The 25,086-nt window shown below is 35.8% G+C and overlaps 1 long non-coding RNA gene across 2 annotated transcripts in view; it reads left to right on the top strand.

Moving 5' to 3' along the window:
• LOC119255803 (uncharacterized) overlaps nucleotides 1–18,170 on the top strand; it is a 236,550-nt gene extending 218,380 nt beyond the window's left edge. The window contains exons 4-5 of one of the 2 annotated variants that reach the window (XR_008553539.1): nucleotides 2,231–2,341; nucleotides 18,089–18,170. This is a non-coding gene — a long non-coding RNA (uncharacterized LOC119255803). The remainder of the gene's footprint in view (nucleotides 1–2,230; nucleotides 2,342–18,088) is intronic. The other variant, XR_008553541.1, reaches the window with a different exon arrangement.
• Nucleotides 18,171–25,086: the final 6,916 nt, after the last annotated feature.

Genomic DNA, 25,086 nt, shown 5'->3' with positions numbered 1-25,086 from the left:
ATATGGTAGCTCTATTTTTAATCATCTGAGGTACCTCCACACAGCTTTCCATAGTGGTTGGACCAGTTTGCACTCCCACCAGCTGTGTAGCTTCTTCATGTACCATTTATTTATGGTCAGTCATCAATAAATCTGTACATTTGGCTGATTGTTTTTTCTTCAATCACAGTAGCATTGCTTTACCTTATTCTATAAATTTCAGGACTATAGCTTTTCACCTTGACATCTGTGTACATCACGTCACACCCTCTACCCCACCAAAGAGCTAGTTTCTATCTACCACCATACAGTTGACCCCTATACCTATTCTGCTCACCCCCATTGCATTCCTCTTTGGTCACCAGAGTGATTTTTGTCAGAACCTAGGGGTATGTTTTTGTTTTGTTTTGTATGCTCATTTGCTTTGATTCCTTATCTCTCCACACTTGAAATCACAATGGTATTTGTCTTTCTCCGTCTGACTAATTTCACTTAGCATAATCCCCTCAAGGTCCATCCATGTTGTCATAAATGGCAAGGTTTCAACTTTTTAAAATGTAGCTGAGTTCTATTCTACTGTGTGCATATATGTATGTATATGTATATAAATACCGCACTTTCTTTATCCTTCATTTGCCAGTGGGCACTTAGGTTGCATTCATAATTTGGCTATTGTAAATAGTGTTACAATAAACATTGGAGTACATATAAGTTTTCAATTTTTTTTTCTATACTTCAGATAAATAGCCAGAAGTACAATGTTGTTGAATGTCACCAAAAGTATGGTGGTTCCTTAGAATGGTGCCTGCTATGCCCTATTCGATAAGGTGACCCTGCCTTCAAAATCTATGGCTTTATCTCATGTCTTCAAGTCTTTGCTCCCTGACACCTACCTTGACCAACTCATTTAAATTTTCACCTTTCTTTTGCCCCTAAACTTCCAATCTTACATGTCTTGCTTTTTTTTTTCCATATAACATGCTACCTTTTAATGTGTTATATTCTATTATCTACTTATGTTTGTCTTTCCAGTCTAGACTATTACCTCTGTGGGTCACTGATATATGCCCACATCTTTGAGCAATGCATAGCATCACAGTAGGGGCACCATAATACTCCTAGAATGAACTAAGAAGGAAATGAGTAGTCATCTCTTTTTCTTTGTGTTTTTTAAAATTCTATTTTAGTTTTTGACAGTCCCACAAGCTGTGGGGGTAGAATGGAGGAAAATTTTCAAATAGCAAATTGACAAATGTATAATATGGGGATGATTTTAAAAAATACATTAAAATGAGCTTTGTATTTTAAGACTCAAAGAATATAAACATTTCTGTATCAGTTGTCAGTTCCAACACAGCTATCCAAAGTTCTAATTATTTAAAACTTTATCTAAAAGACCACATATCCATCTAAGTTACCAGGCACTTTTCAAAGTGTAAGCAGAGTTTTAGTCAAATCTAAGCCCAAAATCACATCATGATTTTCAGAAAGCATAAGCAAATATGAATATTCTCATTTAATGCCATGTTGATAAGGGGAAAGAAAAAGAGAGTAAGAAAGCAGCCTCTTATGTCCTGGGAGCTGTTACGTGCTAAGCTGTTAGATTCTTTATAAATTCTCAAAGTCTGAAAACAATTCCATGAAATATATATTAGTATCCCCATCTTAAAAATGAGGAAATATGTTCAGATTATATTCTATGTTACAGAATTTGCATGAGAGTACACTATTGGTGAGGAGGAACTGGGATTTAAACCAGTATTTATTAGGATTTACATCTTGAGCACTTTCAGTTACATCATGTGACAAAAGAGCATTGTAAGTTCTGTTTTAAAATATTGGAAAGGATCCAATGAGAGGCTGTAAATGAATTGCTTCATCTGGAAAATTATTGTGTATGATTGAGACTTTGTAGTCCTCATTCCTATAATGAAGAAAAACATAGACAATGCTTATAGATTAATGTGACATCTTGATTGGTATTGATAGTGAGTTTTTGGTTTATGAAAAAAGTCTGTTTGCATATTTTACCATAAAAATGCATTTATTATTCTTATTGATAAGACACAGTCAAAGCAGGTGTGACTGATACTGATGTGAATTTACTGAGGCAAATCTATTGTTAATTTATTTCTCTTAAGCATATTTGTATCATTAGCCCTTTTAGAAATTAGTCATTATGTAATGTGATAGTGGATTAATCTTTCATTATATCTTAACTGTTTACAACTGCATTGTTTCTGTTGTTTAGAGCAAAATCTGTTTAGAGGAATCATCAAAAAATAAATACTGTCAATACATTCAAGGGTAGTCATTGTTACTGGAAATGCCAGTGTAAAAGAAGAAGAAAGACAAAAGGCAGGTATGTTATTTCAATTAACACTTAGAAAACAACAATTTCTGTCTTTTTTAAGATATGAGGATAATCTTATATATAAAATAAGGCCTTTGCAGGTAAGCACATATTTCTTGTCCCTCAATCAATTGGCAAATACTTATCAGCTCTCTGTTATACATGAGGGTCAGTGTTTCATAGCACTCTTAAAATTAAATCAAGCTATAAACCATCATTAGACAGCAGTCTTGACCTAGAAGAATATTTGCACTTGAGTTGGAATCAAAAGATGAAAAGTAATGGCTCACAGAGGTTAATAACTACATTATTGTTGCCTGAAGCCTGAGACTCCCCTAGCTTTCATGGTATCGACTCCTAGGCCTTTTCACAACAATCAAAATATTTATATCTGGTACAGTATAGATGATCCTCTGTGATGGTCAGACCCTGTTCTGTATATCTATAGCTTTCCAGTTGTGACATTGTTACAGCTAGGTGAATGATGACACATTTTTAGACTTTCTGAGCTTTAGTATAAAATTAAGACTATTTTTATCATACAAAATTACTACGAGGATCACAAGCAATGTATTTAAAATGCCTTGCATATACTTAGCACTTAAATAAAGAACAGTAGATTTTTAGCTCTTGCAAGGACCGTATGACCAGGAAAGTAGTAATATAGATATAACAAGTAAAAGCAAGAAACTGAAAAAAAGATGAAGTGGAAAGATTAGAAATAGGTAAATATAGAGAAAGGAAAAAAGGAGAGGAAAGGGAAGAAAAGAAGGCATTTTTAAAGCTAAAAGAGAAAAGTTAGGAGCACAATAATGTGAACAACATTATCTCTGATTTGTTGGTGGGCCTGGTGTGATATAGTTGCTATGGTGAAAAAAATGTACATATGAAACCAATACAGTGTTGTAAAATAATGTTAATTAAAACAAAAATGGGTGGGGGTGGTTCCTGAAGAACAGAATTTCATAAATAGAACAGGAAAAAATAGTTTCCAAAATTTTAAATAGGTTATGTTTTTAAAAATGAAGGAAAAAATCAAGGAAATTGAGAGAGCACACCATATTCAAGAAAAATGAGAAAAAGTTACTGAACATTAGTTATGTTCTAATGCCTATTTATCATAAACACACACAAAAAATATGGTGGGTCTCCCTGATGGCACAAGGTATTGAGCACAACACTGTGAAGCGGTCCACAGCCTCTGCAGTTCAATCCCCAGCCAGGGAGCTACCCACCTGGCACAGCAGACCTCTCCTTTCTCACTTGCTGCTCCCCTCAGCAGTGTATTTCAGCCAGTCTGCCTGTTCTGTTCCCCACTGTCTCTGGTGAACCTCTCCCACCCCTACACCTCTGGTCTGCACCCCAGTTCTTGTATGCATTAAAAAAAACTTAAAAAAAATGGTGATTCACAGAAAAACTAATCAAAACAATCAGCTCAGCAAATTGGCAAGGTACAAAATCAACACACAAAAATCAGTGCCTTCCTATATAGAAAAGAGAGGAAGAAATTAATCCCATTTACAGTTATACCAAAAAACATTTAAATACCTAGGAGTAAAACTAACAAAGGAGGAAAAAGATCTATACAAAAGCAATAAAACTGAAGCAATATACCAATTCAATGCATGCCTAATTAAAATATCAATGGCATTTTTAAAAGAACTGAAGCAAACACTACTAAAATTTATATGGAACCACAAACCACCCTGAATAACAATATCAATCCTGATAAAGAAAGGGAATGAAGTTATTCACACTTTCAGTCAGCAAATTATATTATAAAGGCATAATTATATAATTATAATAAAGTCATAATAACAAAAACAGCCTGGCATTGGGACAAAAACAGATGCACAGTCCAGTGGAGTAGAATTGAGACCCCCAAAATAAATGCACATATATATGGACATTTAATCTATGACAAAGGAGCCAGTCAAACACTGGAACAAGGATAGCTTCTTAAATAAATGGTGGGAAAACTGAACAGCTGCATGCAAAAGAGCAAAACTAGACCATTATACTACACCATACACAAAAATCAATTCAAAATGGATAAGACTTGGATGTAAAACCTGCAATCATAAAATACATAGAAGAAAACATAGGCAAAACATTTCACAACATAGGCTTCAGTTATGCCTTAAGAGAGTCATCCCCAACAGTAAGGAAAACAAAAGAGAACATAAACAACTGGAACTACATCAGATAAAAGCCTTTTGCACAGTGAAAGGAACTATAAGTAAAACAAAATGACATCCTATAGAATGGGAGAAAATATTTGCATACCATACATGTGAAAAAAGACTAATATCAAATATACACAAAGACTCATAAAACTTTAGAAAAACAAAACAATAAAAAAGTGTGCAGAAGAATTAAACTGATGCTTCTCCAAAGAAGACATTCAGACTGTAAACAGGCACATGATAAAATGTTCATATCACTTATTAGAGAAATGCAAATCAAGACCACAATGAGATACCATCTCACATCTGTGAGAACTGCCTGTAAAGTACAGAAACAAGTGCTGGAGAGGATGTGGAGAAAAAGATGGAGATCCAAACTGGTCCAACCCCTATAGAAAGTAGTATTGGAGGTGTTTCCAAACATTAGAAATTGATCTACTATTTGACCCAGTAATTCCTCTTCTAGGCATCTACCCCCAAAATTCAAAAATGAATTCAAAAGGAAATTTACACTCCCATGTTTATTGCAGTGCTGTTTACTATAAATTATGTAAACAACCTAAGTGCCCCCATACATGAATGAATGAATCAAGAAGATGTGTCATATATACACAATGGAAAATTACTCAGTGATCAAAAAAGATATGCCATTTGCAACAACATGACTGGAGCTGGAAGGGATAATGCTAAGTGAAATAAGTCAGAAAGAGATAAATAACATGGTATTGCTAATATGTGGAATACAAAACAACTAAAAGTCAAAGACAAGCTTAACTATAAACTGAAGCTCCAAGGTGGGGGGAAGTTGTAGGGGAGGGGTACAAACAAGAACGAATTAAGCACAATGGACTGTGGTGGTTGCACTATAGTAGTAATGTATATAATATATGTGTATGTTATGCAAATATTTTCTCCCATTCAGTGGGGTGTCTTTTTGTTTTACTTATGCTTTATTTCACTGTGTAAGAGTCTTTTGTTTGATATAGTTCCAGTTATTTATGTTCTTTTGTTTTCCTTACTGTTGGTGATGAATCCCTGAAGTGGTATCTAAATATTACTCAATTAAAAAATGTTGTGCTTAGCAACATTCTATGCATGAAAATAATAGAACAAAATCCTAGATGTTAAAAGCAATATCTCAAGAAAAATGAAATACATAAATTTAAAAAAACACAAAAATATCAAAACACAAACAAGAAAGGCAGTACCCCTGAACTCTTCTTGAGAATGAGACTTAAATCTAGCAAAGGTTCTCCCCGGTGGCGCAGCGGTTGAGCGCTGGGTTGCGAAGCTGCCTGCAGCCTCTGCAGCGCCGGTTCGATCCCCGGCCGCTGGGCGAGGGTCCCACATGGTGTGCAGACCTCTCCTGACTCGCCTGCTGCTCCCCTCAGCAGTGTACTTCGGTCCTGCTGCCTGTTCTGTTCCCTGCTCTGGCTCTGGTGAATTCTCTCACCCTCCCGCGCTTCTGACTGGACCCAGTGCTTGTATAAATAAATAAATAAATCATTAAAAAATAAAAATAAATCTTTAAAAAAAAAAACTCAGAAATAGAGACACAAAGAATTGGTGTTGGGCATGAACTAAAAGATAAACAAATCTAGACAATTATGGGTTATAGAATAGAATTTAAGTAATTTGAGGGAGAGGTAACAGATTTGAAGATAGGAGATTGCTATTTTCTTCATTGCTATGGTAGTGACTAAAAACATTAAATAATCTAGAAATGAACACTTAGAATCAAATGACCTTCCATGACTGAATCAGGAAGAAAAACAGAAAACTTGAACAGAGTAACAATTAGCATGGAAATTGAGACAATAATCAACTGTCCAAAAAAACAAAAGCAAAGATCATATATTTCACTAGCTAGTTCAACGCAGCTTCAAAGATGAACTTATACCTACCTTTCTCAAAACCTTGAAAAATTTGCAGAGGGAATGCTTCCAAACATGTTTTAAGAGGTCAACATATCCTAATAACAAAAGCAGACACGGACATGATTAAATGTATTTCTTTTTATTTTTCCTTTCTTTTTAAACTTTTTTTTAAAGATTTATTTATTTATACAAGAACTGGGGTACAGGCCAGATACACAGGCGGGTGAGAGGATTCACCAGAGACAGAGTGGGGAACAGAACAGGCACACTGACGAAATACACTGCTGAGGGGAGCAGCGGGCAAGACAGGAAAGGTCCGCCACACCATGTGGGACCCTCGCCAGCCAGCCGGGATAGGACTGGTGCTGCAGAGACTGCTAATAGCTTCACAGCGCTGCGCTCAACTGCCTGTGCCACCAGGGGAGGCCCAATTAAATGTATTTCTTTTTTTTTTTTTTTTAATAGAGGCATGTTTCATTTATTTATTTGTTTGTTTATGCATGCACTGGGTACAGTCAGAAGCGCGGGAGGGTGAGAGAATTCACCAGAGCCAGAGCGGGGAGCAGAGCAGGCAGAAGGACCGAAGTACACTGCTGAGGGGAGCAGCGGGCGGCAGGAGAGGTCTGCGCGCCATGTGGGACCCTCCTTCGGTGGCCGGGGAGCAGCCGGGGATCGAACCGGCGTCGCAGAGGCCGCGGGCAGTTTCGCAACCCAGCGCTCAACCGCTGCGCCACCGGGGAGGCCCTTAAATGTATTTCTAAGCCCTTAAAAGATAAGCAAATGTTTTGAGTTTTCTATTTTTCACTTCTGAGTGCTAATAAGTTAGAGAAACACACTGAATTTTCTAAATTTATATATTTTATAAAATCATGTTTTAATTCTTATTTTATCTCACATTCATGCAAATTTGAAGACTGATATTTACCCTTTCTCATGTATCAAATTGATAAAAGTTCCAGTAATTCCCAGTTCTTTACTAAAAAACGGGCAGTATTGCATATTTCTGGTAACATTATGAATTATTCAAGAAACTGAAATTTTAGTTAGTAAAATTCTTCTGAAATTAAAAATTATATGTAGGGGATTCTACTACATAGCAAAAAGGAAAAATATAAAAATTTGAAAAATATAAAACTGCTTTTCATTTATAAATTACATGTTTTTGAATAAATTTTTTAAAAACTTACAAAAATACTAATATTAGTTATTTAGCAAGATCATGTGATTTACAGAATACAGAGACTATAAACTAGCAGTGAAGGATTAAAAATTTAATTTAAATTTTTTGCACTAGCATAAGATTATATCAAGTGTGAGGGAATAAATACAATGAGGGATCAATTTGAGGATAAAGTTCCCTTCTTAAAAGATATCCATTCTCTCCAAATTGATCTAGAAGTTGAACATAGTACCAGTCAAGACTCAGTAGGTTATTTATAGAACTGCACAAACTGATTCTGCAATTTATAACTAGAGATTGGCCAGGACAAATTTGAGAAAGAAAATCATAGTTGAAGCTCTTAAAGTAATTTATTTAAGACTTTTTATAAACCTAAGATTGTGTGGTATTGTGGTCAAGTTAAACAGATCATGAAACAAAAGGGAGAGACCAGAAAAATACCTACACGTGCACTATTGTCTATTGATTTTTTACAGAAGCAACAAGATAATTCAATGAGAAAATGAGAATCTCTTCAATAGATGGTTCTTAAGCAACTATGTATTTATATGAAAAAAAAAGGAAATTCAACCTTTCCTTCATATGATATACAAAATTAATGTCAATGGAGCACAGACGTAAATACAAACATATTATGAAATTTCTGGAGGAGTACAGGAAAACAATCTTCATGACCTTGTGGTCATGAAAATTTCTTAGATATGATTTTTAAGAATCATGAAACATAAAAGAAAAACTAAAGCCCAAAATTAAACATTCTTTTTGAAAGGAACCAATGAAAGAAATAGACAAGGCATAAATTGGGAGAAAATAATTGTGATGCCTTTATCTGATAAAGGACTTCAGAATATATAACACACATGCACTTGTGCGTGCACACACATATGGGGTAGGATTAAGTCAAAAGAGCATGATAGAACTTCTAGAGTGATACAAATGTTCTAATCTTGATTTGTGTGGTGGATATATGGCTCTAAAGCTATCAAAATGTGAAAACTAATGCTTATGATTGACACTTTAAATCTGTGTATTTATTATATGTAAGTTACAAATCAATTAAATAGAAAGGGAAATTTGTGTCCCTTCTGCACAGAAATTTGTAATGTTGGTTTCTTTTGTTGGCATTCTCCTATCTGATAGAAAGCTTAGACTGGTGTAATATGGAAATAAGCCTTGTCTACCATTTTAGAACTGTGCAAGGCTTAAGTTTTTTATTGAATCATTTCATTTTATTTATTTTGATGTGAAACCTTGTTTCACATGTTGGTGGTTCAAAGTGCTTGGATTATAACATAATTTCCAGGTTGAAATGAAAGAAGTCCATTTTCAAACTCTTATGGCAGGAATTACAAAGTCTTGATAATTATGTTATTCTTTATTGAAAAAAGTTGCATGAATAGTTGAGTATATTCTGCAAACACTGTTGACTTTACCACACTGTGCTCATAGAACTCAAGAAAAATTAAAAAAAAAACCTTTTTATATGGCCTCTTGGGTAGGGGTTAAGAGAAAATTGGGAATATTCAAATTAAATCTATTCCTCAACAGAAATAGTGAGGGTGAAATAGTGAGTCTTACCTACTTTTGGCAAAAATGTCAGCAGGGAACTGAGTGACTAGGCCCAGTTTAATTCATTTGTTGGCTTCTTTATTTTCTCCAAACAACCATTACATTTCTGTGGGGAGAAAAGTTTGTGGTAATAAACTATAAGACTAGATTTACTTTCTTCTCTTAAAAGAGATGGGCCATTCTGTAAATCACAATTCAATATACAGAATTCCAAAGTGGAGTTGTTTGTCATTTCATTTCTGGAATCCCATAGATTGTCATCTGGAGGAACATTCAGAGCTGTAAAAGTGGCTCCTCCTGATTTAGAAATGTAGAGTCTTTAAAATTTATTTCCTTTAACCAGTGTTTCATCATGCTGGCATTCTACATAGTTGCAGTGTCCTGCTGAGCTCTAACTTAACAAAGCCCCAAAACTAAATTAGATCATACATTTAGATTCATCACAGCACAATAATTCATATGTAGTTTTCCCAAATGAAACATCAGGAAACATCAGTTCAGAAGCATACTGAGTAGATTTCTTGAATTAGATTGATGTCCCAGACCTCAAATTATTTCTATAGCAAACATCCGGTGTGTAGCAATTTGAACTCAGGGGCTTCTAAAACAGTTGACTGATTTAAGATATTGCTCTAAGACTGAATTGACTGATTTAAGATATTGCTCTAAGACTAAATTATTGGTTTGTGCTAGGTAATAAATATGCATGATCAATAAAATTGTTTAGTAACACTTGATGTAAAGAGAATTGCAGAATATTGGAATTCTGCAATTCCTAACTCTTCAGATGCTCATGGGAACTGAGATGAGCTCTGTATTACATATCTAACAGCATTCATCTGGACCTTATGTTTGCCTCCTTCTTCGCAGTTGTAGGTGTTAAAACTCCCCTTTAATAGGTTTGGCAGCTGTAATGCTAACAAAATACAAAGGCCTTATACCATCACACTCAGCTAAACAAATCTCTTGTTCTAAGTGAAGAGCTGACACACAAAAAAATTCATGTAGGTTTCTCTCAATATTATGAAATGAATAAGTAAATGAAGTAGTTAATCTGTACTACATAATTTTGTAGATAATTGGATTGGCTTTTTTTTTTTTTTTAAAGATTTATTTATTTATTTATACAAGCACTGGGTACAGTCAGAAGCGCGGGAGGGTGACAGAATTCACCAGAGCCAGAGCGGGGAGCAGAGCAGGCAGAAGGACCGAAGTACACTGCTGAGGGAAGCAGCGGGCGGCAGAGGAGGTCTGGGCGCCATGCGGGACCCTCCTCCGGTGGCCAGGGTGCAGCCGGGGATCGAACCGGCGCTGCAGAGGCTGCGGGCAGCCTCGCAACCCAGCGCTCAATCGCTGCGCCACCGGGGAGGCCCTGGATTGGCTTTTTATGGTTGTCTTTTGGTTTCTTACAGATTGATTTCATCTCCCTAAGGAAAGTTTTAATTTCCTAAAGGAACGTTTTTTTCTGAACACTTGTAATTTTTCTGAGGGTAGCATAATGCTATGATCATACTAGGTGCTTCCGAAATGATGGGTTATTTTTTTAAAGATTTATTTATTTATGCATACAAGAACTGGGATATAGGCCAGAGATGTGGGAGGTGAGAGAATTCACCAGAAACAGTGGGGATTAGATCAGGCGGATTGACTGAAGTACACTGCTAAGGGGAGCAATGGGCGAGTCAGGAGAGGTCTGGTGCACCATATGGGTATCTCCCTGGCCTGGTATCAAACTTGTGCTGCAGTAGCTTTGGATAGCTTCATAGGTTGTGATTAACCCCTTGCGCCACCAGGGAGGCCCCTGAAATGATGGGTTATTAATTATACATTGTTGTCAGCACCAAAACATATTTGATCACAATTTAATGGCATCCTTAATTCTTTAGTTGAGATATAGCACTAAATATTTAGTTACTCCTGAATTTATGCTGTGTCAATACAGTTTTTATATATTATTTTATCTTTGGTAATAAACTACATCTGTCGTTGTTCTCTTGAACTTTAATTCCTGAATGCTGACGTGTTGGATTTGTTCCTGAGGCTTATCTCTGAGTCTCCCTCTCCTTCATCTCATCCCTTCCTTTATACTTACCTTAAAGATAAAAAAAAGGTAGTTTCATTTTAATTCAGAGTGCCTTTCATCACACATCAACAATGAGCCAGGTCCAGTGGTAAGCACAGGTGAATCTCAAGAGATTTTACAGTCCAGTGGAAGATAGGTATGATTTTTCACAAGGAAACTATAGGAGAATGTGGATGGGTACATTCTATTGCAGTGAACCTGGGGCCAGATGCAAGTTTAGCAATTCTGAAAGAATATGGAGTCTCTTCCCCAAGGCTTCAGAGACTATCTTCAAATATGCAGAGTTGAGAGGTGATGAAAAGTTCATAGACCAGAGAAAAGGGCTGAAAAGTTGTGCAAATATGATGAATGAGAAATGCAGCCAGGCAAGATCATGAAGCAAAAAGTGGAATGAATAAATGTTAGAATAAGTATTAGCCAACTTCCAGAGGTAGACACTATGACCATTGCTAGTTTTTCATGATGTGAGTGAAAGGACCAAATGAGGAGAAAAGATGATGTATTAGGGTACATACAGACTTGGCTTAGGGCTGAGAGCTGTCTTTAAGCAGGACTTTATAATTTCAAAGGAAGGGTCTGTCCCACTATATAGTGTGTATGGGTGTGTGTGTGTGGTATGTGTGTGTGTTTGTGTATTTTATATATATATATATATATATATATATATAGCTAACAATAGAAGTTTGCTTAATGTTTTTTTAAAAATATTTTAAGGGCCTCCCCGGTGGCGCAGCGGTAGAGCGCTGGGTTGCGAAGCTGCCCGCAGCCTCTGCGGCGCCGGTTCGATTCCCGGCTGCTCCCCGGCCACCGGAGGAGGGTCCCACATGGTGCGCAGACCTCTCCTGCCACCCGCTGCTCCCCTCAGCAGTGTACTTCGGTCCTTCTGCCTGTTCTGCTCCCCGCTCTGGCTCTGGTGAATTCTCTCACCCTCCCGCGCTTCTGACTGTACCCAGTGCATGTATAAACAAAACAAATGAACAAACAAATAAATAAATAAATAAAAAAAACATGCCTCTATAAAAAAAAAAAAAAAAAAAAAAATTTTAAAATGAAGTAACTTTTTTCTTACATAATTGTTAATTTTTGGAAAGTGTATGATTTCTCCCCTGAAGTGGTAGTTCTCCTACCACCAAAGCACCCATAATCAATCACCATAGTCCAGTGTGCTCTTGGCCCCCTTGTTTTCACTCCTTCCCTCCTGAATGCCTCAGATCTATGTCAGCTTTCAAGGTTTATCTGTGATTCTTTGTTTGATTTCTCTGTATTTCACATATAAGTTAATTCATCTGCTATTTATCTTTTTCCTTCTGACTTATTTTGCTTGGCATAATCCCTTCCAGCTCCATTCTTGTTACAGAAAATGGCATGAGTTTATCTTTTTTGATCATTGAGTAGTATTCCATTATGTATATATACCACATCTTTTTGATTTAGTCATCTGTTTTGGTGCATTTAGTTATTTCCATATCTTGGTTATAGTAAACACTGATGCAATAAATATAGGAGTGCAGATTTCCTTTTGAATTAGTGTTTTTGTGGTTTTTGCATACATACATAGAATTTCTGGGTCCTATGACAGATCCGTTTTTAGTGCTTTGAGGAACCGCTATATTGTTTTACATAGTGGCTGAACCACTTTGCATTCCCATCAACAGTGTAAGAGGGTTCATTTACACCCTCGACAGCGCTTGTTTCTGTTTCATTTAATAAAGACCATTCTCTTATTAGTGTAAGGTGGTATGTCATTGTGGTTCTGATTTGTATTTCCCTGATATTAAATAATGATGGAAATATTTTATATGCCTGTTTGCCACTTGCGTTTCTTCTTTGGGGAACAAATATGCTGAGATTAATGTGGAATCATGAAAGACCCCAAATAGCCAGAGCTGTCTTGGCTAAAAGAATGGGGATATTACACTTTCGAACTTCAGAATATGCTACAAAGCCATAATAATTAGAAAGCATGGTACTGGAACAAAAACATTCCCACACAGACAAATGGAATAAAACTGAAAGCCCAGAAATAGAACCACAAATATATGTCTACTAATCTGACAAAGGAACAAAGAATATATGCTGGAACAAGGAAAGTCTCTTCAATAAATTGTGCTGCAAACTAATAAAACTAGACCACTATCACATACCATACACAAAAATTAGTTCAAAATGGATATAAGACTTGGATGTAAGACCTGAAACAATAAAATATATAGACAAAAACATAGGCAAAATACTGTATAACATAAACTTCAGAAACATTTTTGAGAACTCATCTCTAGGTGCAAGGAAAACAAAGGGCAATATAAGTAACTGGGACTAAATCAAGCTAAAAAGAATTTTTACAACAAAAGAGACAGTAACCAAAATGAAGAGATACCCTATTGAGTGGGGGAAAATATTTGCACACCATGCATCTGATAAGGGACTGATATGGAGGATCAACAAAGAGCTCACAGAATTTAACAAACACACATCAAACAAATAAATCAAAAAATATGCAGAAGAGCTAGTAGTTGTATCTTTATGTTTACATAAAATCCATGGAATATCTATGGAATGAGCTGCATACAGTTTTGTTTTAGAGTGAGTTTATACATTTATAATTAATTCTTTTAGTTTTATTTATGAAGAACTAAGTTATTTGCCTCCCACATTGATATTGTTATAGACAGAGAAATAATAAATACAGTAGAGTTTAGAGGCCAAGGGCAAGGACTTAGATCTGCCTTCCTGGGTGCAAGTTAACTTTTTAACTGTTTCTTTAAATGTAAAATAGAGCCCATAATATTCTTTCATAAAGTTGTCATGGAAATTAGAAGTTTTTCATACATAGACTATATGGGAGCAAAACAAAGTAACAGATGAATTTAAACCAAAACAAAACACTAGATATCTGACTGTGGAATTGGGGCAAGGAGTTGTGGGCCAAAGATGGGAGAGGACCCAACAGACTGGGGTATTATTGGTTCTTTGGTGGTAGGCATGTTGTTATAACATATATCTAAAGAAGGGTGAGTCTTTACCTCTAAGTCATGTATAGTATTGTAAACATATCTCAGTAAAATGATATAATTAATAAATGAAATTTAAATATAAAGAAAAGTGAAGAACTGCTTCTGTGGTATATTCTGTTTACATCTTTGATTTTTGTAAAATCTAAACAGATATGGGGAAATGTATATTTTACAATTTTACAAAGTCTCATAAAGTAAAAATTGTAATGACTTAAAAATCAGGAAAAAAAATCAAATGAGTTTATTCATGTAAAACCTTTAGAAAAATGGTTCACTGGAAGTGTTCAATGAATGTTGAAAGATGTTATGATTGTTATTTTCTGAAACGGACAAGTGCAGACAAGTTTTTAGTACCAGGAGAACCAGACAAAATAGGCCATTCTCTTCAAGGGACTTATGGTACTGAAACTCATTTCTTATAAGTATGTTACCTGTGTAATAATAAAATGAGGCCTAACCAGTAGTTAGATGAAGAACTACCTCAATAAATAAGAATCTAAAATTCCAATACAGTAGATGAGATTTAGAAGATATACTGAGAAAGTTTATTGCCTACCTTATTAAAATTTGTGAATAATCACTTCTGAAGATGTATGCATACACGTATATGAATATCTATGTTATTTTTTATCCCATGGAGAATTAGAGATTTGGTAACTCTTGTTTAATTTGAGGCTTTTTTGAACAAAATTCTAATGTAAGGCAAACAAAGTGAGACCTAGTCAAATTTCTTAAATTCTATGATAGAACCAATGTGATACCTTACTCACTGGAAGTGTCATAGTAAACAACTTTTTTTTTAGTTAATGCAGAAGAGGACCAAAGAATATTAACAAAAAGTACAAGCACATTACAGCTTAATGTTAAATGATTCTTTTAATAAGTATAAACATAATAATTTATGCAACTCCAAGAGCATTATATTAAAAGGAGGAGGAGTGAGATAGAGTTGGCACAAAATGACTTTTGACACATGTCATATATTATTTACCAGAAAAATCTACAGTGAGCATTATTATGACAGGCATAGTCACTTAATTAACTGAAGCCAATTGGTCAGTACATATAGTGAAATTTAGTTAGATGTTTTCAGATATATGTGGAAAGAGTGGTAATAGGAAACTTGAATAGCTGCTTCCAGAATGGAGTAAGTCATCTGAGAAGAGATTTATAAGTATGGCAAGAGGGATAGGAGGTGGGACCTTGAGTTCAAGATTCTCAAAACTATATCCAAAATTGGTACTCCATGGACTATACTCACAAGCTCAGTAATAGTTTATTACATATCAAACATATTACTACTTCTGGATTTTCTTGCCATACTTAAAAAATAAAGGGATACCTTATAAATGTTTGCCAGAGAAAAATTCAGCGTTATAAAATCAGAGAAGGAAATTGTTCTGAGGCTTTAAGAAGAAAGAATTCTCTTTGGAAGAACCTAATGTGTAATAGTTTTTTTACTTTCTAAGATTGATTTATTCTCCCTAAACTTCCTACTATGTCCTCTGTTGCACAAGCCTCTTTCAGACCCATCAACTTTTTCATGGGGACAAGTCAGTACTATGTTCTCACCTTGAGAAGCCTCAGAAAGTGGTCTCCATACTCTCAGTCGAAGAAATCGATTTGATTCTCTATCTTTTCCTACAGCTTCATGACTCTCCTGGGACAGCTTACTAGACAAACTAAATATGAAACAACCCTGTGGGTTTTTACAGTAACAGACCCAGTCTTTTCTGTTATCATTTGTGTAATCCATGGGGAAATATCAGAATGGGGATTGATTTTGGCAAAGAAGAGTCCACAGAGGTGGTTGAGTTTAATAAATCTGTGCTATAAAAGACTCATATTTAAGTTTCAGCAAATCTCAGAGCTCATTCCACTAGGGCTATCTAATCTCTTGACTCCTCAGTCCAAATTAAATTTCCCTTTGTCACTATTTCTTTGGAGTCTTATTTCAAATGAGATAGAAGTGAAGGCCTTCCATCAGCCCATTCCCAGCATTATAGAAAGCTGAGTCCCTTAAGCTAATTACTTTGATATGTGTTTCAGAGAAAGCAATAGTTTGGTAATAAATATTACTTAGACAGGGTGATACTACTTTCTGAGGACCAGGGACGTTTTATCATTCACTGCTTATTCTTCCAAGACTACTTAAGAGAATTTATTTTACTCATGGGGTTCAAGGAAGAAAAGACATGAAAATAGAAACAAATCAGCTTTTTGGCCAATGATACTTTAGATTTATAAAGTTAGGTCTGATATAATACAATTGACTGAATGTATCTACGGTTCTGAAAATGATCTGCCAGCAGTTACATGTGTATACCTCTCTATTTGTCTTTTATCTATCTAAACATAAACACATAAAATATAAATATGCATTGTATACTATGTTAATATATACTATTTGTATACATTATACAATTTATGTTTTATGTAAATATGTACTTTAATGTTAATGTGATAATGACATGTTATGCTATGTCATTAAATCTTCTCAGTCTTTGTTTTCAGAACTTCAAAAGACCTTGGAATAGGTGAACTTTTGATTATTAAATTTTAAAATAAATTATTTCATATCAATAATTTGTTAAACAATGGTTATGTAATCTCTTAAATAAATAAATTTGGAGGACTGCCAGACATATCAATTCCATCACAAACATTTTCTCTGAGACCTGAAAAGAAAACAGAACAAGCTTACCTGAATAGAACTTATGACCTTTCTCACTGTTCCTTGTTTGTTGTGTATTGTTATAATTAGGTATGTAAATCACCCAGTGGATTATGATTGATTATGGGGAAAGAATCCAATCATCTTCAGTTGTGAGTCCAAAAGCAGGCACTTGTACATAGTTGGCAGCTGATGAAAGTAGATAGCCAAATTTCTAAACAGTTTAGAGGGAGTTCTCAGTCATTATTTTAGTTTTATTACTAGTATTATCACTGGATCACTTCTAGTACCTATACATACCAAGACATCCCCATACAAGTGGTGTTCTTCTTACCCTCTATGTCAACGGTGTGTAGTGTGGGACAGCAGCCTCAGTCACTCAAATTAGCTCTTGGAATGGATTTATATTTATGGCATTTGATTTACTAACAATGCACCTGAGGCTGTAGGCCTTGTACACATGCATTATTCATGCACATTCAGCATTTTTTAACACTACCTGGGGTTTACTTTAAAAAGTCACATTGATTTTGATTTAAAACCTTAAGGAATAAGCAGACAAAGCTACTAGTTTATTTTTATTAATAATATTTCATTCTTTACCACTGGTTAGGACGGTAATGATGACAAAGCCCTTGCTAAACCTCATGCTCACAGTCTCAATAAAGATCTTCCTAACAGTTGTGTTCCAAGAGAATTCCACTGAATTTGAGGTTGTACCAGACACTTTTTGAATTTCTTTATAACTTAGAAATAGTTGTTCTTTAAAAGTATCAGTATCTCCACCTGCTAATTTGGGAACTCCACCTCTGTGACCAGCCTAACACTTTCAGTACGTTCTGAACACAATATCTTGAATAAGATTTTATTACTAACTGCTAGGCAGGACTTTCAGAAGACAGAGAGGCTAAGAACACCGTGTCTTCTACTTGAGTTCCTTAGATTATTCTTTCCAGAAGCTGGAATGCAGATAACATTGCTAGCAGTGTGTTCTGTTCTAACCTTAGAAATACTCAAAAGAAAAGAAGAAAAAATACCTAGGACAGAAGGAAAAAACTGCTGTTAGCTTTGTCTAAATATGTCTTTATTTTGAGGCTTCATTTTTTCTCTGTAGGAAGGGGGTGGTCTCTAAGATCCATTTCAACTCATTATTCTTTTTCTTTTTGACCCTAGTTTGAAATAACAAAGAAATGAAATAGAATGACCTCTTGGAAGAGTGTTCCTGAAAAGTGGTTTTTCAAATGAGGAGCAGAAAGGCAAGTAGCAGATTCACATTTCAACTGGTGGTACATTATCTTAAGCTAATTATTCAGAGAAATACCCTCTAGCATTCTTTGGGCAGCTGAAGGAAGGGGAGCTGTTCTTGGGGCCAGAGATATACGAAAACATTCTAAATCTCATGAGAGTTTGGCTATTTCCTATACATTAGTAATGATATATGTGTTTTTGAGTTGAGGGGTGGTTGTATAACCCAAGCACATATATTTTACTATCCTAGGTGTTGCCATCTACAAGGTATAGTGTAATAAACTAAGTGGAGTCTTTTTTTTTGATTGCCATCTAAATGCCCAAATTCTTGAATCCAGTCCTGTTGATGATATGTTAACTGAGCATGTCCAGGTAAAACATTTTCTCCTTTCCATACTTGTTTCTCTCTGTGTTCTAGAGAAAATTCCAATCAGTTGCACAGGATAGAATTCAAAAGATAATCTTTGACACTTTTTTCTCCTTAGTCTCTATATTCCATCTTTCAAATTCCTTCATATTACATGTCTCAAATCTGTGAACTTCTTTCTCTCTGCAGTTATCAATTTGACACACCTACTATTAGGTCTGATTTGGATTATTCTTTCCTCCTAGCTTTCTACTCCAGTTCATTTTCCATACTGCTTCATGAGTGAACTCTAATGCTTTCTTGATAAAAAGTCACTAAGGATTTTCCACTCTTAGGCTAAGAATCAAGCCATTTGTATTTTGACTTAAGTCAAGCCCTTCAGATTTATCTTGCACTACTTTTCCTGAATTCCCATGTCAGTGTCCCAACCACAGAGGACTCAAGTCATGCCTTGCTTCCCTTTGCTTTAGAGCCTCTACACATGGTTGCCTCTTTGCCAGAATTTTGTCTCTCATGTATTTGCATGATTAATTTCCACTTATGTTTCAACTCCAGTGTCACCGCTTTAGGAAGCTTCTACTGTGGACTGAATGTTTGTGTGCTCCTAAGTTTATATGTTGAAGCCCTAATCCATAATATGATGGTAGAAGAAGATAAGACCTCTGAGAAATAATTATGTTGAAAAGAGGTCATAAGGGTAAAGCCTTCATGATGGGATTAATGGCTTTTTAAAACAAGGAAGAAATACTAGTGCTTCCTTTCTAAGCCATGGGAAATATAGCTAAGAGGAATAATTTGCAAAAGAACAAAAGTGACCATGCAAATAAGCAAATCTGTGGGCTTCTTAATCTTGTATATCCTTGTCTGCAAAATTGTGAGAAATGAAGGTCTGTTGTTTGGGCTACCTGGTCTCTGTGATTTTGTTATAGTAGTCTAAATTAATTGAGATAATTTCCCAAGTTGGACTAGATGTGCGTACTCTGTCCTCTCATGGCTTTTTGTGATTTTCATGAATTTTCTTAATGTTTAGTTTACAGTCACCACAATAAATGCTTGTTGAGTGAATTTTAAGAAGTAAATTTGCTGATTCGTTAGATATTTACAATGAAAATATTTTTCCAATTATATGAAATGGGCCTGCAAACAAACACTAAGTTTTTAAAAGAGCCTGTTACTATTAACATAATTTTTAAATCTTCTTTCAAGTGGGCATTTTTTTCACCTCCAAAACATAGTCAACTGAGTATATTGAGTATAGTCAATTGAATATAGCCAATCCTAAAATTTCCCTTTAATGATATAGAAACTATGAAAGTCTTAATTTTACCCATAAGTATATATTTATAGTTATTCACTCTTGGAGGATAAAGGCATTTAGAAACCATGTCCTGCTGGAAAGTGGCTAAAGGGACTGGAGGCAAGAGGATTAATGAAAGGCATGGGTAGTGGGGATTCCTCAACCTGCTAAAGATGGAGCTTCCATATGATCCAACAATTCCACTCCTAGGTATTTACCCAAAGGACACAGAATCATTAATTCAGAAGGGCACCTGCACCCTTATGTTTGTAGCAGCACTATTTACAATAGCTAAGCTATGGAAACAACCCAAATGCCCACAATAGATGACTGGATCAAGAAGGTATGATACATATGCACAATGGAATATTACTCAGCAGTAGATAAACTCATGCAATATGCAGCAACATGGATGGAGCGGGAAGGAATCATGCTCAGTGAAATAAGCCAGAATGAAAAAGAAAAATACCGGATGGTCTCACTCATAGCAGAAATTTAGAAAATCTAAATAAGGGACCAGGAAAAAGGCTAATTACAATAAAGTAAAAATCAAATTCAACAAGCAACTATAAACCAGAGACACACTACAATGGAGAGGGGGAGGAGAAGAGGGATTATGGTCAAAATAAGGGGGGTAGGAATTGTATGGGGAATATAAACAAGATGAAAGTGCATACACTGTGCAAAAATGAAAAATGACATAAAGTATATAAAATTAAATTAAAAATTTAAAAAAGGCATGGGTAGTCTTCAGATATTTATAATACTTTAGGACAGAAGAAGCAGCAGTTTGTTTGATTGAAAGGCAAATCTAGGACTAGTGAGTAAAAAGTATATACACCTATGTATCAATTCAAAACAGTTTTTAACATCATGCAATGCATGCTGATGAATGACATGGCCATTGCTTGAGTTAAGGACTATCCCTTCAAATAAGAGATGCTATAAAAGAGATTCTCACATTAGTCTCTGAACTGTCTTCATAGAGCTTCCATTGTGATTGGGGATTATAGAAGAGAATGTCCGACCAAGGCTCTGTTTGATACTTAAAAGGTTATCCTCCTATAAATCTAGATTTGCTTGAAGGATTTTCCTTAATTGATCAAGTTCCAGTTCTATATGGATTGAATTCACATTTGTGGAGATAGATAACTCTTGAATGTATTAAGAAAAAGAAAATACAAGTGAAAAATAAAAAAACTTTTTTCAGATCAATTTAAGAAGCATTAGTGTATAGTGAAATGCATGACAGTTTAGAAAAACTGGATATTTTATGGTTAATTGCTAATATTTCAGACAGGCACTGTATTTCCTGTCTAGTTATTGTGAGAATATTTGATTATGGTATAACACTTTATAGAAAGGTTATTTTTCTGCTTTTAATGAGTTGGGTGTGCTCTCTAATAGAATTGTCAAATTGGTGCCAAATTGTAGCTTGGGGAACTATTATAGTGAAATTCTATCTTCTTTTTTTTTTTTTAGTTTTCTTCATCAGAGAAGAGACTTGAATTGACTTCAGTAGAATTGTGGAAAGTAATTGTTAGTTTTTCTAGGAATTACCTTATATTATTCACTTAGTTTAACCTTTACCAGGCACTTCGTCTGTGGAAATATGACTCTTTTACTTTGTAGTTTATTAGCAAGCCTAAATTATTCTAACATGTTGAATTATATTTATGACTCTTATCACCAAGTCTTTTAGTTCATGGTAGAATTTAATTTTAAACTCAATATTAACAATAAAATCTCTCAGATTTAACATATTCGCTGCAATATATAAGTCTCCTTTGAGTCTGTGACTCTGCTTGATGGGTAGTTCAAATGCAGTTGAGTTTGGGGATGGAAAAGAACTTCAGGAAATCTACCTAGAGAACAAAGAGAAATCTTTTCTATAGCATACCTGAATTTGCCTTATTTTCCTTAGCTCAGAAAACCCTCTGTGATTTGAATGGTTGAAAATTTTGGGGCATTTTTCAGTGCTAGAAAATCAGGAAATAGCTGAGTCTTGCGTTCATGATGGAATTCACCACAGCTTGCTCTCTGCTGCTGATACTGTTGTTAATGTGGAATTCTCTGTCATCTATTATCTGTGCTGCTTGGGTCAAACTGGGTGGTCCCTGAAGAAGTTCAGATCCTCTGATAATACACTCTCATGCAGAGATCTTAGCCACAGGTCTTAAGACCTTTGTACTCCACTGTCTCTTGAATCATTTACCTAGGTGATTCTGATAATCGGAATGCTGGCCAGTCTTCAGTACCCTTTGCCAATAAAAGGAAACAGAATTTGAGAAGAAGGAATGTAGCTTAATTTGTCAACAAATTGAGAAGGACAGCACACTAATGTCTGACAGACCACCATCCTCGTCTTTGGCAGAGGGCAGGGGCATTTATCCAGAGTTATAAGAGAGTAGAAAGGGGAAGTGGCTAGGATCATCAAGTCCATCCTCGCGACACACAAGCTTCTCATGATTCTGATTGATGCTGACTTGCTTTGGCCATCATCTGGTGGTCAGCGATTCTGATGTTGCCTTTGTGCAAAGCTTTCCACTTGGAATGTAAAAAAAAAAAAATCAAAGTTTATTAAGCCTACAGAGAAAATAAAGGAAATGGGGGTGCTCATCTGGTGGGATGGATAGAGACATATACTTTGTTGCTGTGTCAGTTCTCCAGCTACAGAAACTATTCAATACAGATTTTATTTTCAATCTGGAACTCTTTAATACATCCCTCTTCATGTCTTTTGAACTGTCTTTCTTATAGCTGTTTGAGTTATCTCATCATAATTCTTTCCTAAACAGACTTGAGTTTAAATAGCTATTTATTTCTCCCATGAGGATTAAAAATAGTATAAAGAACCTCTTTTCCCCATGCATCTTTAGAAAAAACTATTTTTAAAATAATTTTCCTTGTCACAGTTTTGGGTACTTTTTTTTTTAATGCTTATAAGTGTCGATTACACTTTTGTGTATGTAAATTAGTTGCCATGTCAGGGACAGTGCTATGCTTTACTTTATGTTTTTACTGGATTCTAAAAACCTTAATTCTTAAAAACAAGGGATGCAATACATCAATGTGTCAGCCCCCATTGCCAGCACAGGAGCTTGTATATTGTAGACCCAATAAATACTAATTAAATTAATTATTTGCCTGTGATGATCCTTGACTTCTTTCTTTCTAGACATTATTTTGACACTACAGTACTGAATGGTAATCAAGACTATCAGTGTAGTTAGGACTTAGACTCTAATGAATGATTTCTTGGGTGTGCATATAACTGTGTATATGTGTGCATGTCCATGCATGTCCAAATATGGATGTATGAATGAGTGTACAAAAATCATTGTATATACTTAAAGGATATTAAGTTAATTTTTTAGGTTTTCCATGCCCCTTCTACCTTCCATGTGCCAAATCCAATTGTTAAGTACTTCTGAAGATTAGAAAACCTTAATTCAAAATTACTAGGATACTGACTCAGCTTAACCACTGTTCTGCATTAGAGTAGGGAAACTGGGAACTCTTCCTATTCTTTACTTTTTGCCAAATTGAGATGTAAGGGTTTTCCTCCCTATAACCAATTGAAGATCCCCAATACTACCTGTTTTTCTTGTAGTCATTTCTCTCAGGGGTTATTGTGTGTGTCTAAAAGTTTATGTAGATCTCTGTAGTAGTTGGGGGAAGGTAATCTACAAAAAGTCAGATGGAATTTTAGAAGCCTTGGGCATTGATTCTGCTAATTAATGGTCACCCTGGACACTCCCTAGAGGCTAACAAATGTACTTCAATGGGAAGGAAAACTGGTGCGCCTGCATGAAAAAGTCCCTGTGCACAGGGACTCTGCTTCTACTGGCAGAAACAGTCCTCATGTAATCCCTTTATTGAGCTGACTCATTTTCCTCCTTATCGATGAAAGAAGTGTAACCAAACCACCTACTTATCTCTGCTCTTCCACACTCCCTTTGACATGTGGTGGAATAAAAATTAAAAGGGGGGATTGTAACAGGGTAGTCCCCAGGAAAAGGGGAGGTTCCCTGCCCCACCCAAGGGAGGGTGGAGCTGAGCAGGAAGAGGAGAAGCCACAGAAGAGACTGAGGAAGGAAGGAGGATGGAGCCAGGAGACCTGGAGGAGGTACATGGAGCCTAGAGACACGTGAAGAAACTGTGCTTGTCTTTTGGTCGTGGACTGGGTGACACAGATGTGGGTGAGACCCGTGGGGAGGTGACAATGGCAGCTTTTATCTTGATGTTGATTTTGCTCTTTTCCTTCCGGGCTTGTCCGGTTGTTTGTGACCCTTTTCTGTGGGTCCCCACTGGAAGATGCTTTAGACTTGTGGCAGGCTTTGGGGCCTTGCTCTGGGCCGATCCCATATGGATGGACTTTTACCCACGAGGGGATGGGTAACTTTGGGTGCTTCATTTAGAAACTAGACTCTTTGCCTTACCTGTATTGTTTCCTAGTTTTATTAAAGTTCCTTCCCATTAAAGTCTCATATGTTTTGTGTTGATGCGGCGGATGGCAGAACCCATTTAGAATAGGCAGGTTTGTGGGGTTTGGGCTGCCCCTCTCCCTGTCCTATAACAAGATGACATCTCCCCATCTTTCCCTCTGCATGTTCCTCACTCTCCAGGTTTTCTGTAAGTGTTGAAGCCCATTCATTGGCCTTAGGCATCATCCCTGTGACTACTATTCATTTGCAAACAAAAGCAGGAAAGATTAAGCTCTGGTCTTTTTTTCTATTTTCCTTAGAGCCAACTACAGAAAGGGTGGAAATCTGTTTGAGTTCATATCTTAAAAATATGACCTGGACATGTGTCACTAAAAATATATATTTTCCCCATGGTCCACATTACTCTTTAGTAATGTAATATTTTTTATTGGGTAAATTTCATTTTACGTATGTAGTGCTTTTCAGGTGTTCAAGATCCACCCTTTCTCCAATATTCATATGATCAAAAGAAGTACTTAAGTTCATAAGAAGTCATCAAATGCTAGCAGAGCAGAAATTAAATAAAATAAAGCTCATTATAGTTGCCCACACTCTAATCCCATTATATACAAGCTATGTTCATTCCTCTCACACTCTCATCAAGAGATAGAAAGGGGGCTATCAGCTGAGGTAGCTGCACTCAAAAGCTATGGTAATGGTCATCAAAAAGAGCATAATCAATTCTATGTGTGTGTTTCTGGTGACAGAAACTAATATTTTTGTTGTCGAGGGAAATGACTCATTGCATAATAGCTACTAAAGCCCACAGTAA

This window comes from Talpa occidentalis, unplaced genomic scaffold (assembly GCF_014898055.3).
Source record: "Talpa occidentalis isolate TD23 unplaced genomic scaffold, MPIMG_talOcc4v2.1 talOcc4.3, whole genome shotgun sequence".
Classification (NCBI taxonomy): Eukaryota; Metazoa; Chordata; class Mammalia; order Eulipotyphla; family Talpidae; genus Talpa; species Talpa occidentalis.
The sequence above is the reverse complement of the archived record's forward strand: the minus strand, read 5'-3'. Positions and strand labels throughout refer to the sequence as shown.